General features: G+C 41.7%; 1 protein-coding gene across 1 annotated transcript in view; it reads left to right on the top strand.

Moving 5' to 3' along the window:
- Positions 1 to 15249, top strand: part of CAMK1D (calcium/calmodulin dependent protein kinase ID) — a 232044-nt gene that overhangs the window by 993 nt on the left and 215802 nt on the right. The gene's annotated exons all lie outside the window — the stretch shown is intronic.

Here is a 15249-nt window from a genome sequence, read left to right as displayed (position 1 = left end):
TTATTTTTGTTAAAACAAATTTTCACTTATAGGGTATTGTAGAGGTAAAGAGCCAGGAGTGCTGAAGGAAGTCAGCATATGGGCTGCTGTATGTATGTACGTTGTAATTAAAGTTGGGCTGTATTGGGAGTGCTCTTCGTTGCTCTGTCCCCCTGCTTTAATTGCAACTTTAAGCATGTCTCAAAATGAAGCGTCGTTAATCCCAAGTAGTGCTTTTCATACTCTGCGTGCCACTTCCAAAATACAGTTGAACAAGTTTTGACTGTGATATTTCAGTTTCTTTCTGCTTCCAAGGGAGGGCTCTCTATAAACAGAGTATTTCTGGTTCACGGGCTCACTGATTTCCTATAAAGCAAACTGCGAGTAAGAATCAGGCCGGTCATTTAATATGGAGGTGGGTCACGCAACTCCGTTGTGATGAGCAGATAGCGTAGCCCTCAGAAAAACACTGACTTAGCAAATCAAATTAATGTCTGTCCAGGTCTTTGAAGAAGCAAAGTGCAGCGTAAGAGCTAAGTGTTACGAAGCATTCTCGCCACCTTCATGGAGTTTTTGCTGTCAGAATTTCATGCCGGGTGAGACGTGTCCCTGCTTGTCACTTAGGCGTGCAGTTCCCTTCCTGAGCGAAGGGGTGTTGGGGAAGAAAGTCTTAATGTGAAGAAGAGATTCCTTAGAACAGCAGGACAGTTTGCTGTGGTTTCCATTATACAGCTCTCTATGACATTCCTGGTTGTTGTGTATGAAGCCATCTGCGAGGGTTATTTGTGCCACTGAAGAGGTCCAGAAAGAATTAATGTCGTGGCCTTGATCTGTATCCCACTGAAATTAATGGGAGCAGGTGCAGGTCCTAAGGAAGGTGAAGTTGGTCAGAGTTAATAGGTATGCATATTAGCGTGGCTGTTGCAAATTAAATTCATTAAATATGGCAAATTAGTATCTCCAACTGTTAACCATTGCCTTAGCCTCACAGTTTGGTTAGTGAGTCCTTTCTGATGAGAGTGGAAGCTGTGGAGTTTTTAACCTTGACTTAACAGTCAATCTAGAAAGTTTTAGAAAATTACAGTAACTGGATTACAGACCTGGGCCTGTATAAAGAAAATAGAGCTGTTTTCTTTTCCAGACATAGCCATATTAATTATGAATGTATGTGCATTTAACAGCCTACACATCAGTTGCCTTCTGGTTGTGCATTCCGTAGTTTCAGAGAGGAGGCTGATAATTAGAAGATTATGATTCTATGATTCTATGATTTGAATCTGAGTTTGGGTTCTGTGCTTGGCTATCCCCCTGGCGCAGCACCTGCAGTTTCTACCAGCTCTGGTGTGATTTGCCAGGGTGTGAAACTTCTAAAAACATTTAGGCCATCACTGTGCAAATCATTAAAGTATTTGTTCCATTCCCACTGAAGTCAATGAAGGTCTGCTCACTGACTGGAGCAGCAGATATACAGGGTGCAGGAGTCCAAATGATGTGACATATTCTTAGTTATTGATAGGAAAGTACCTAAAAAGGAATTAAGCAAAAGTCTAAATACTTTTAAAGCATTTGGACCAAAGTGTTTTCCTCTGGCCTTATTTAGGAGCAGGGATAAAATCTGCTTTGATCCCTCCTGCACTGTAATGCTGAACCATGTTGGACATCCATCGGTTGATCTCGCCATCTAATTGATTTTTCTCTGGCATGGATGGGCTTGGAGTGAAAAACTTGGCATGTCAGATGAGATGCACTGGATTAGTGTAGTAGCTGTATTTTGCATTTCTCTGTCACCTTCCATTTCAGGATGCCAAAGTGCTAAAAGCACTTTTAACGGAAAGCAGCACTTTTTCGTGCAGCAGTCTTAACTGCCTGTGGTAAAATTGGTTAGAGAAAGAAAAGCACTAAACCCCCAAATCAGAGAAGAAAGTGAAAGAGAAACTTTAAAAACATATTTTATTTCAAGTGCATTGATTTGTGAATGTTAAATCTATGTGTATACTCTATTAATGATTTGTTCTCTGAAAGGAGTCTTTCATCTGAATAAAAGCTTTTCAGCAGATCTTTAACATGGGAGAGTTGAAATTGCTGGAATTATTAAAAAGTTCCTAACTCGGTTAATCATTATATCATTTGGGCTTCAAGGAATCTCTAATGAGTACCCAGCTCTCTCTTCCAGAGCTGGAATTAATTATTTACATGCCCCTGTAAATCATGTCCAGCTGCACTGATACTGAAATAGGCATCCTGAATTGGACGTCATCTCCAGATGTATGAAAGTAGCTTTTTCCACCCAAAGAATTGTTTCCTTTAGTAGGTGAGGTCTGTGTTGTTTGCTCTGCTCTGTGCTGTTGGGCAATAGTGTTTTCCTGAAGAAGTTACCAGCAATGCAGTGGCTGGCTCAGATGGTACCCAGACCTGTATTTACCCTGTTCTGTAGTTACGCATCCCTAAGCGTGTGCAATCTTAGTTTACGGCTGCAACCTCTAGGGTACCAGAGTGTCAACAAAATATTTTAGTAATATTAATCAAGAAAATATAATATATTATAAATAAAATAGGAAGATATAAAATATATTTTATATGTTATTATATATAAAATATATATAATGGTTCTGATCCATTCTTGGGCTGCTTGAGTTTAGCGGTGCTGGTCCATGTTGGACTGCAGTAACACGGCAGTGAACCACGCTCTGTACGTGCACGTTCAGTGGGCGCCTCTTCTTGAAACTGTTCACTGCTGAGCCATTGAAAGTGAAATTACAGATCCTGAAAAAGTAGCTAGGAAGAAATACACAAAGTAAATCAAGGATAAAATACAATCATAGCAGCAGGCCAGATCCTCAGCTGATGGAATTTAGAGTCCCTTCCAAGTCAAGACAGGTAGGCTTGAGAAAAGAAGGGGATCTGACCAACTGCTTATCTTTTTAAATTTCCACAGATTCACCTATTGTAGCTCTACTCAGTTCGCAGGCCTGCCTGGAGAGGGGGATTTCTGCCCCAGCCCTTGAGAGATGTGAAGTTTTACAGTAGCGGGAGTTCTGATAAGAACATGAGTGATCACTGAAATATCATTTTTTTATCCATACTTAAATGATATTATGTCTAAGGCATTTTAAAACTCAGATTTTGACATTCCAGGAAGTAATAAGATACACCATGTCATACACCAGCCAAAGAGGAAATCCTCCAATCATTTGGTCTGCCTAATCGGATCAGCCCTGCATTTCTAAGGTATCTGTCATTAGGCCTTACTGACGTTAGAGTTATGATGAAGTTATAGTATTTAGAAAGGCTCCAGCTTTGTAACTATGGAAATATTGGTGCTGTCCTTAAAAATGATGCGGTAGATTCCTTAAAGCTTAGTAACGATAACACAGGGAGTTGCATGGGTATAACCATAACATCGTAAGAGCCGGGTGGGAAGACAAATACGCTTCAATGGTGTGTCCAGTACTTTCCTAAAATACAGTATAGAGAAAACTTATAGGCGGTTCTGTTTTTCTCAGGGGCTCTACCGTAGTTTTTGGTTCATCTGTCCCCTGTGTCTCTTCCATACTCTTACGCCATTTGATGGGCTCCTGGCACTCTTCGTGATGCTTCTACGGACCCATACGTGCTGGTTCGTGCTGCGAAATGAAGTCACTCCATGTCCTGCTCTCACATCTGTTTTCTTTCTCACACACACACATACACACACACGTTGTCACAAACCCCTACGTGCTCTCTCCTGTGTTTTTGTCCTCTCACGTCCTTCATGGTATCTTCTCCTGCATGCAATCTCACGCTGACACTCAGGCTTTTTATGAGCTGGTCCACCTCATGCTCACAATCTGTTCTTGGTTGCTCAGACCTTCATGGGGGACAAGGCTAATGGAGGTGACGTGCCTCAGGCAGGCACTCAGCCTCGACTTCCACCAGCAAGAAGACGCTGGTGGGAAGGACAGGTCCTGCCAGAGGTGTCCCATGCATTTGAGTTGCCGTGTAGGGAAGAGGTGCTGGGAGGTACCAGTAGGCTCAAGATCTGTTTGTCTCTGGCCAGAGATCTTCCCTTCTTATCAGCTGGGTGCCAAAAGCACTTGTGTTGGATTCAACACAACAAATCATCACTGTTTAGCCATTTAACTTGAGGCATCGTGCAAGTTAATTGTTTTTCCCTTCTGATTTTGGAAATTCTCAAGACGTAAAGAAACATGTTGATATTTCTGCTTCCTCTGGCTCCATACCCCCTGTGAAGATTGAAGAGTTTGTCTGATTTTCATGTTTCTGCTGACATTACCAGCAATTTCTGCCTCTCTCTTACGACACCCCAGTGAGGCAGCAGTGGCTCTGTTAGACTGTTTCATCTTTTTCTCAGTTCAGTATTTTCCTTTTTTGAAAATTACATTAAAGAAACATTTCACATTTAAAAAATATCTTCAGGGGAGAAAAATACAGTGTCCCAAAGGGCTGAAGTTAAGGCACGTGTTTTCGGGGGGAAGGTTGATGAACCACTGGGGCAAACTATGAAGGCAAGTGGTTCCCATCTCCTCTGGGATGATTTGCTGGGAGAAATCCTTTTGCCATCTGAAAGCTTTCAGGCTTCATGCAAGAGTCACCAGGAAAGAGCCTGTTGTCCATGTTTACAGGAGGATGTTTCATGGTCATTTCTGACCTTAATATCTGTAACTCTGGGAAGCTTACCAATCAAAACCACACGGGGTTAGGGATAATTCGTGCTAAGAGGTGCATGGTACCTACAGCCCCTCTCTAGCATCTCTGGGAGGAGGAGTGAAAGATGGGGTCCAGGTATTAAAGTTAAACTTAATGCTGTGAAACAGCTCACGTGTTTTAGTTTGTGCACTTTATGTAGGGCAAGCAGAAAAATACTGTTAGGGCTCCTTTAAGGTGACACATTTGATTTAAACTAAGTAATCCTGTTTGCTATCATGCGGTGGAGTTTACTATCCAGTGTGTTCTTGGAGGCTTAAAAATAATGAGTCCCTACTATTTGCAATGTGAATTGTAGTATCTTGTAATGTAGATTGTTGGTCTCCCTTGAACAGTTAGAGAAAATAACAGGTTTGAGCGTTCAGCTGGAATTGAAATGGGGAAAACAGAAAAGCAAGATGGCCAATGGATTTAAAGGCTGATGGAGAGATCTGGGAAAAAAATCTGCAGCCATTGGCGAGAAGGAATTTTTGACAGCTCTCCAAGCATGGTTCATGGGTGTCTTTTGGACAGTGCTCGTTTGGGGCAACAGTGTAGCATAAAGGTCAGTTTTCTTTCAGCATCTAAAAATAAGATTCCAAAATACTCAATAATCAAAGGCTTTCAGGTAAATACATAGTTTTGGAGACACCCAGTTTGCTGTATTGTCAGCTCACATATGTGCTCTTGCTTCCTTCATGAGCCTTATTTTCTACTGGTTTTGATGCCTTACCTCTTTTTGCCCTGCCTTGTCTCTTTTTCCATGACTATTCTCTTTCAAGTACATCCTTCTACTGTCTGAGCTCCCTGCTGCCGGAGGATACCTGCTCGCCTGCATGCCTGTGCAACCAAGAAGTGTGCTTGACCAGCAAGGTGACAGTAAGATGTTGGGGTAGGGTTGGAATAGGGCATTTGGGCTTTTTTTCCCCTATTTTTTGCACAGGGCTTAGGAAAATGTGATCCTTGCCTAGGCCAAAACTCAATATTACTACTCAGGACCTCAATATAACTCATACCGAGTCCACAACTGCTCTTTGAGTGAGCTGAGGACAAAGCATGCATAAACATATTGGTATTTTTTGTCAGCCACAGAGGTAGCTGACACCCCAAAGCTCCCAACAAGCAAAACTCAGGAGGTCTGGAGACCTGATGGGGAGGTAGTGGATGGAGCTGAACCCAACTTTTTGGAGTCCTATAGTAATCCTTTAACCAAAAGTCTATTCTTCCCATCACAGCCACAACACAGTGGGTGTGAGAGCCTTCTTCGCCGCCGCTCCCGCCATCTGGAGCAGCCTGTCTGCTTCCTTCACCCTCCATCTGCTTTCACATAGGAGCTGAAATATCTCTTCATGTATTTTTTCCTTCCTTTTTGTCTCTTTTTCTCTCTTCCTTGGTGACTGACCTCAATTATTTTTGTTGCCCTTCACACACAATTTTCCTGACTATGTGCAGAATATTGGTTGGAGTTATTTAATCCTTTCAAGCATCCAAGGATACAATTAATATTGAATATAGTTGTATTGTTTTGGTTTGCTTGACAGTAACAAGCATTTATAATAGGATTCTGAATTTATTGCCAGTAATGGTGTTCACTTAACCAGTGAGTCACAGTTTATATTCATGATTACTTAACAGGACCTAATTTTCTAGTCATTTTAGGTAGCACGAGAACAAGTTGGAACTAAACAGGTACTGTTAGTAAACAGGTAATGAGTGAAAGAAGGGATAAAAAGTTCCTTGGGGCAACGATCTGTCATTTTCATTGGAATTCAAACCACCTCACATTTCAGTGCTTTTCTGTAAATAATAATTAACAACAATAACAATAATTTGCAAACATGCGTGTGTGATTGGGCTGTTCTTGAATGACAAATGGCTTAGGAATCTATAATTTCTAGAAAAGAGAAATATTCTCTGTTCCTTAAAACCTTTCTATCAAATCTTAACACTGATATGTTTTTTTGTTATCTGACTTGGCAGTTCCTATAATGTTCCTCTGAATGTTGTGCCAATCATTTTTTAAAAAGAAAACTATAAATAACAGATTGTTAATAAACTTTTCAAGGCCTTTCACTGGTGTTTTCATGTTGAAAGCTGTGTATTGAGTTTTATGCCAGAATTACTCACCAAACAGATTGTATGAGGTTAAATTAAAATAATACTCTCTAGCAGAATTTTTTGGCTGAGTTAAGAAGCTTTTTTTTTTTAACACTGGATGTGCTAAGAAAAAGCTACTGGGAAACTCTCTTTTGGATCTGGTCTGTGTGTAGAACAGCTGAGCACGGGGCTGGAGATCCTCCGTAACAATAGATCACTGATTTTGCTTGCTCTTTTCCTGGGCAATATCATATGTCACATTTAAAACATCAACAGTTTTGGACAAGTGGACTACATAACCATGAAGATAGTTCTTAAAATACCTTTTTCAAGACTCAAAAGGGGAAGAAGTGCTTGAGAGAAAACATGCTGGCTTAGATGTTTTGAGGATTTATTTTGATTTTTGTTTTGATTTTGTTATACTCCCAACTGGAGATAAAATAAACAGTTTCAGTCTACTTACAGTTTCCAGGAGAAATGAAAGGGAGGTGCTTTTAATGATGCAAATGAACACGAGCATTTACCATCAGCAGCAACAGGGTGCAGCAGCACTGTGGCATCTCTCCCCTAGACCCTTTGCCTTTGCCCTCTTTCTGCTCGCCGTGGATTCTTGTCGTTGTCCTGCTCTTAATACTCTCTCTAATCTAGGTTGAGTATTTGAAGGTATGTTCTTTGAAGCCTGAGCACCCAAAATTTGGGAATTACATCTGATGCTCAGTTGTCAGAGTACAGAGGACCTAGAAATTTTGTCCGTGGTGGATGGGAGTGGAGCAAGGTCAGGACCTGTGGAAAGTCTGAGGTCTGGGAGCCTTCAACCTCTGTGTTTATTTTGGTGAGGGTTGGTGTGGCAGTTTGGAGAGTAAGGAGAGTAATACCATCCTTGTTCGTCAGCGGTGGGGTGTGAAAATTTGCAGGTCTTCCTAGGAGCTCCAGAGGAATGGTTCCTCAGATGTGGCAGGTATCTCCCTTAAGACAGTACCACCCAGTGCTGCAGCATCATTCTGTAACGTTGGCATGTTTTAGCTGAGCAGCATGTTTAAAACCTGCCTGCTGACCTGATGGCACATGCACTTGAGAAACGTGGCCGCCCTTCTCCCACCAGCTATGTTGCTGGTCACAGAAATGGTTGGGCTTTTGAGGGTGATACAAAATAAAACAGCATAGCTGCTCGTGCTTAAACGTTAAGATTTGCAAAGTCCAAAAAGCTGGTGTGTATTTGAGGGTTGGACACTAGCAAGTGAAATATGAAGGGTCTAAAATATTTGGGGGTTTTATTACTATGCCTTTTATTGGCCTCAAATGAGATCAGGCACTGTTGAGCTAGGAATATTACAAACACCAGAGTAAAAGACTGTTCGTACCCAGAAGAACTTCTAATCTAAATAAATAAGAAAAAAATGCTAACACTGTTTGTTAAAGATGAGAAAGTGTGTCACTTGTAAACCCAGAGCTGAGCCTGAATCTTAACTCCAGCCTTATGCAGTGGACCGTCCTGCTGCTTTTAATAGCGGGCACTGTGTCAGCACCAATGTCTTCAAAATGTATTTATTTTTATGTGATTCACCCAGGGTCATCACATATAATTAGTTTTTACTAGTTAAGGTTTGAAGATGCAAAGTGCTGTCTGTATGCTGTTGGTAACAGCGTGGGCGCTTTATTGCTGTGTTGTTTCACAGATGTCAGAGGAATCGAGGTCTTCCCAGAGCTATAAAAAGCTGGAGCAGACCAGGTGGTTCTTGGGGCAATTTGGGATCGCTCCCAGCGGGATCCCATCCTCCCATCCCAGCTTAAATAATTCAAGGGACCAGGCTTCAACCAGGCTTCAGCTTTCCAACCAAACTCCTTAGCTGTGACCCTGCCGTCCCCCCTGTGATGGGCAAGGGCTGAAATGAGAGAAACTATTGGATGAAAAAACTGTGGAAAAACCAAAATGACATAGAAAAACCCAAACAACATAGAAGGCAGCTGGGTGGGGAGAGAGGAGCACTTAGAGGATTTGCAGCCACGTGGAAAACTCCTCTGGGGAAGGCACAGGTTGCTAATCAAATTCAGCTGTAGTTGAGAGAGACTGCTGAAGCATGCCTGAATAATCCTTCACTGTTACATTGAGTTGGCTTGGAGATTTCCTCCCACTGCTCACTCTTGTCTTCTGCCTCTCAGCCTAAGTAAATCAGTACAATATACCCAGCCATGAAGCCTGCAGCGTTTTGGAAATTTCAGGCACAGCAGAGTGCTTGGTGTGCGCTATCAATGGCAGAAGATACTGCGAACATAGTAAACTTGTTTCGTGCTCCCTACCCTGTTTTCTTGCAGAGTATCTGAAGAAATTCAAAGGCTTTGTCTTTCACTTCGGGACATTTTGTAGCTGGGGCCTGAGATATCTTAAAGACTATCTAAAGCTCTGGGATCATCGTCAGCCTCACACCTCTGCATTAATGGGATTTCTTGCCATAGGGGTGTAATTAATTTGTTCAAGAGATGCAACATTTTTTGAGGGGAAAATTTGACACTGTCGAACTGCTCCATGGGCTGATGATGATCATCATAAAAACACCACCTCCTTCTCTGAGTCCAAGCCACAGTGTTTTGAGACACCTTCTCTAGCATAATTACATAGCAACCTGAATATTGCAAAGCAAACAAGCTCTCCTTCCCAACGTGAAATGCTCCCAAACTTAAAAAAATTCAACCACAAAACAACACAAAAACCCCTACTACAAGACTTCTGCACCTGTGTGCCCTTCTTTAGGGAGAGAAGGGGGAGCCAAACAACATGTGGCTTGTTAGCCAAGTTGCTTGATGCACCACGAGAAGATGCTTACATAAAAACATTTATGGAGCAGAACAATGGTGTGACTCCTGTTGGCCGAATGACCCAGGCATTGGGGAACAAGAGGAATAACTTAGAAGTGAAATGTCTCATGTCACAGATTTGACTTATGGCTTATGCTTTTTAGGAAACAGGAGGCTATATATTTAGAGGTTGGGGGAAAATGTACCAAGAAATCAGCTGAAAAAAACAGGGTTCTCAAAAGCACATAGGCACAGGACATACAGGTACTGCAGGCTGCAGGGAGGCTTCTGCTCTTGGGTACGTTAAGGTGTATCTGGAGTAATTTCACTGACTGATTTTCCTGGCCATAGTCATGTAATTTATGTCATGGACGTAAGTCCTCTGCTCTTAACAGAGAGACCCTGAAAAAAAAATCTCACAGAGCTTTGTAGGGAAGTCCATTGAATGAGTTGCTCGGATGAGTCTTGTATTTTTAGTGGAAAGAAAATAAAGTGTTTCTAGGATCCCTGAGTGACAGCTGAGATGATTTGTGTCCAGAAAGCAAATGTATGCCCTTCTGGCACTGCTGAAAGAGAACATAACAAGTACTAAAGGCTGAGAGCATGCTTGTTCTGCAGGTGAGTGGAGCTGCACTGGGGGAAAGCCAAAAGGGAGAGGTCTGGGGCAAAGCAGAGCAAGGGGATTCAGCTACAGGTAAAAATGCCAAGAAAGACTTGTCTAAATGTGTTTTTAGCTTAATTGACTCTAGAGACAGCTAGGTCCCCCTGCTTGTTCATGAGATATACAGCTGCAAAAATTCATAGACATGGGTCCTTTGGACGGGATAGCTTGTACAATGCACCAGGCAACGCTTAATCATTTTCGATCAAGGGCCGCTAAAATGACCAGCAGCTTCAGTGCCACTGTTTGCTCTGGAGATGGTGTGATGCTGTGACATCTTTATCTTGCATTACCATGTGGTTATGGGGAAGGTGTAGGAGCCCTTTATATACATGTAAGTAGATATAGTGTCTATGTGTATATATACATATATATATAATGTATATATACCCACACATTAAAAATACTATTTATATAGTGATATATAGTGATATATAGTGATATATAGTGCTATTTTCTAGCCACACAGCATGTTATTTGGCTTCATTAATAAATGCATAGAGAATGACCTGCGCCATTTGGTAAAAACTGTTTAAGAGCATTGTGAACGTTGTTAATTTATTCTGTAGTTTGAATTTCTCTTCATATTTGGGTTACATTTAGGTGAATGCAGGAGAGTCATGCCTGCTTACATTATGTAAGCTTCATTATCCTTAATAAAGAGTCTAACCCAAAATTCATTATGAGGATGTCCCCAGTGATGAGGAGGTATTTGTCCTTGGATGCAAACTGGCTTTAGGTGATTTCTAAATGCCTTTGTCTATGCAGTGACTTCTTGACAGACGTTTTTCTGATGCCTTGTTGTGTCCTTCCATCTACTGAGATAAGGCTGGGGTCCATCCAAGGGCTCCGTGTTTCTACTCTTGTTCACCAGCCGGTTGCTTTCATGGATGGAAGGGGGATAGTGGCTTTTCCCCAACCTGTCATTTTTAACAGGGATGACTTTGGTAGTGCTCCACAGCTGCTGAAATACATGGTATTTGACATTGCTCATTTTGTGACCAGAGACCATGGAAAGCTCTCAGAGGCAATCTTGGCTCTGTGATGCCCCAGTTCCCCCACGGCCCTCTAACTCAATTTCTGAGACACTTCTGGTAGGTCCTGCTAAATATCAGAAGGAAAATGCTCACTTTGCCTAAGATTTAAACAGGAACTGCGTGGTGGCCCCTCGTTCAATTAGCTAATGGGTGTGAACCCAGTGAAATACGAAGTAAGAGCATGATGGTCCTTCCCTCTCCTCTTCTCCTCCATCTACACATTCTCTCTGCTACACTGAATCACCGCTTTCCATCTCCTGTCTAAATCCCGCACAAACCCCTTGGTCGGGTGCAGTGCCGTAGTCACATCTTGCCGGTATGCACAGCTGGGAAGCACAGCTGGAAGACAGCAAAGCATTTCCCTTCGGGTCAGTTAAGGGCTTTGTTTGTTTAGACAAAGCACCCTTCACATGGGGAAATGAAAGGTGGTGCAGAGCAGACGGAGTCTGTTAGAGCTTTTTAGGTGCAAACTTGACCACAGCAAAGGTGGAGGGTGAATTAACTAATTAACATTGAGCTTGATGTTAGGAGGTCAGTCTCGGATAGCCTGTGAGGGATTCCCCTGCGTAGATGGGGTGGTTGGAGCATCTTCACTGACCACATTTAACTCCAGTCTGCACCACTGCCTGCAGGGTGATGGCAACTGCTTGTTGCCCTCTGCTGCTGTACGGTTATGGCTTGCAAAATCGTGTCGATTAAAAACCCACCCTGCTAATGTCTTTGTGGTGGTGGGTACGTTAGTTTCCGTAATCAATTCCTTTTTCTGCTATTATTTAAGCAATACCCCATGGGACGTAACAGTGGCGTAGATATTCTGGTATTTTAACACTAAGGCAAAATATGGAAGATAGGGAGATTGGTAGTAAAAATATCAAAAAACCCCAGTTTTGGCTTCAGGAGGTGCCTGTACGATGTCTTCCTAGAGGTCTTCTCATGTGTTGGCTTCATGCTCTGAATAGATCTTCCTGAAGTCAGAGGGTAACACACAAAAGCACACCAGGCCTGTTTCTCTTCTGATTTTCTCTTAAATCATTTGTAGCAGTGCAAAGTGACTGTAAAATTCTGCCTTTGATGTGCCCAGCTTGGAGGTTTTCCTCTGGGAGTCAAGAAAAGCCTATACTACTCAGCAGCTCACTGGAATAGCAGCATTTTATGCTCCTTATGCTCAGGTTTCAAACATCAATATAAAGTTACAAGGCTGTGGAAGAACAGGTTGCAATTCCAGGACAGAAGAGGAAGGGGCTGAGCACATCCCACAGGGCGGTTCGCATCTTCTGCCAGCCCAGTTGTTTGCAGGGATGTGTTGTGAATTTATTTAATGAAATGATACAGGTTAAAAATAGTCCTCTAAAAAGGAGGTGGGGGAAGGGGAGAAATACAAAGTGCAAGAAGTTTTATTTCTTTTCATTCCATAGATGCTATAAATCAGTGGGGAAGTCAGTTATGTTTTTTTTTCCTTCTGTCTTGCATCGTTAAAAAATCGTCAGCCACTACACTGAAATGGTTTGCAAAAGCCACTACGCCGGGGACAATTCCTGACTGAGAACAATAAAAAATTGGTAGATACCAGGTTGGATTCATGTGTCAGCGGTTACTGAATTCAACTTAGGAGCTGTAAATGGAACCAATCATCATTTCTTAATGAGATATATGAGAACAAAGAATCACAATGCTTGAATAATCTGTCACATCTCTATCAATGCTGCTTAAGCAATTATTCAGTTTGTTCAATGGTTTGACAAGGTAACATGACAAAATCAATTTACAAAGCAAATTAAATATAAATATGCAGTGCTTTTTTCCCAGGAATGTAATTCTTAAAGCTTTATGTTTTTTACCCTTACGAACCCTACCCAGTCACCTGTTTTCAGTGGTACTGCTTGGATGAAGTCCTACGTGGCCTACAGTGACATTATTCACCAGATCATTTGTCATTTATCCATCTCTGGTCTAATGAGACTGTCATCCGGGCCTTGGTAAAAATGAATGATGCATTGCTCTGATATACAGTGTAAGTATGTTTTTCACTTAGTGCTAAGGCTCTGTTTTTTCCAGAGTTCTTAAGGAAGCCTGGCCCTCAGCCCTTATTAACACTTAATGTAAATCTTTCTGAATATTTTATTCATTTGGCAGCGAATGCAGGAGAAACTTGGTATGAGTTCCCTAGGAGCTAAATAACAAGCATTGTACATGGAGGTGGTATGATCATCTATTTTAATACCACACCTTTCATCATATTGCAGCAGACTGACTGGGACAGTCCCGTCCCTGTTTGTAGCGACAGGTATCAGCAAACCACTGATAACAACAAGTTACAGGGACTGTTGCAGTGGACACTAAATGCCATCTTCAGCAGCAGGTGTTCACCGGTCTTACCCTTTTCTTCCATAAAGGAGTCCCCATACTTTGAATGTGCTCAAGTAGCATGGTGTAATGAAGCTGTGGCACAGAAGAGATTATTTTTCCCCCCTGTGAAATGTTTGCACCTCTCATCTTCTCCATGGGGAACTCAAGGATGTAAGATTTTTGTTCCCTGTACAAACAAATCTGGGATTCCCTCAGTCCATTTGTGTTTTATATAGTCTGCAAGATGCTATCGGTGTACCTGGCTGCTTATCTCATTATGCCTCTAACGTTGTATGTCACCTCTCAACAGAGCTGTCGTAAACAGCTTTTAGGGAATTGTGAGCACTTTTCTTTTTATTTCAGACAAGGTGACAGGGTTCCCAGCAGCCTTTTAAACATACCAGAGGATTGTGCCATGGAAGAGAATAGTATTTCTTAACTTATCATTGCCATATGACTCCCATTACTATAATTTCTGAGCAAATCACAGTCCTTACAAAATCTGTGATAGTGAAAACTCGTATGCTTATATTTTTGCTACATTTATGCATGACATATGGACTTCCAGTATCTGGTTACTCAGTTTCTGCTCAACATCTTGTATTTTCTGGGGACTGTTGAAGAATCTGAATACGTACGGTATTTCCTTATCTATTATTGGTGTTGCTGCAGCCTTTATCTTGTGGTTTGCTGGCTAACTGTCAAATACTCATGGCTTCATTAAGAAACAGATGTACAAGTCTACACTTTGTTTTTGTAGCTGCACTTTTGACATATTGTAAATGTCCTTAATTGATTTTGTTCAGGATAATACCATCTGCTGGCATCTGTTTCTTCCGTAGCTTTTGCTGAATACTTGTGTGTATCATGGTCTATAAGGACAAATAACAGACGTTCAGCAAGGTATTATGTCAATTTTTTTTCTGAAAGAAATGAGAGCAGAGTTTGAACATTGGATGACCTTATATCTAAATAATTTAATATCTAGATTAATACAGTTTATTCCAAAAAGCATGTTTCAGCAAGAGGCAGGCCCTGTGTCCATGTAGGTCTCTCTTAATTTATTGTTGGTGTGTCTGCAAATGTATCAGAGCTCCCATACTGGGAGAAAAGCAGCCTTTGGGTTTATATTTGGCTGTCCTTGGTCACAGAGGGATGCAGAATAAACTTTTAGATCTGCCTGAAGCCTTGACATGAAACTCTCTCTAACAAACAGTCAAGATAAGTCATCTTTAAGCATCACTTACTGTATCTGTAAGGTTGATGGGCTTCTTGTCAGCTTTTAACATAGCCAAGCGTGTTCTGATATGAAGCTTTTGGTGGCAAAAGCAGCACTGGATGAGATATCTGCTGAGGATGCAAGTAGGAAAATATGTGCTGTTTCCTGAGAGTCCAGAACAAAATCCTCCTTTTTGTGTAGCCCAGTGTCATGTTGGGTTTAGCTCTCCATCCTCAGCTCAGTCCTTTTTATTAGATGGCATTAGATGGCATTTATGGTAGATTTTACTGCAGTTGCCATGTCTGTGTCTGAACTGTGAAATGCAATAGAAATTCCATTTCCTGGCACTCTCGGTCTCTGGTCATGACAAGTGCAGGCAAGTGTCAAAAAGTATCTAGGTCAGGATTTATCTGTAGTGGCCTAACTCTGCTCCC

This window comes from Harpia harpyja, chromosome 6 (assembly GCF_026419915.1).
Source record: "Harpia harpyja isolate bHarHar1 chromosome 6, bHarHar1 primary haplotype, whole genome shotgun sequence".
Classification (NCBI taxonomy): domain Eukaryota; kingdom Metazoa; phylum Chordata; class Aves; order Accipitriformes; family Accipitridae; genus Harpia; species Harpia harpyja.
Note: the sequence above shows the minus strand (reverse complement) of the source record. Positions and strands in the feature narration are given on the sequence as shown.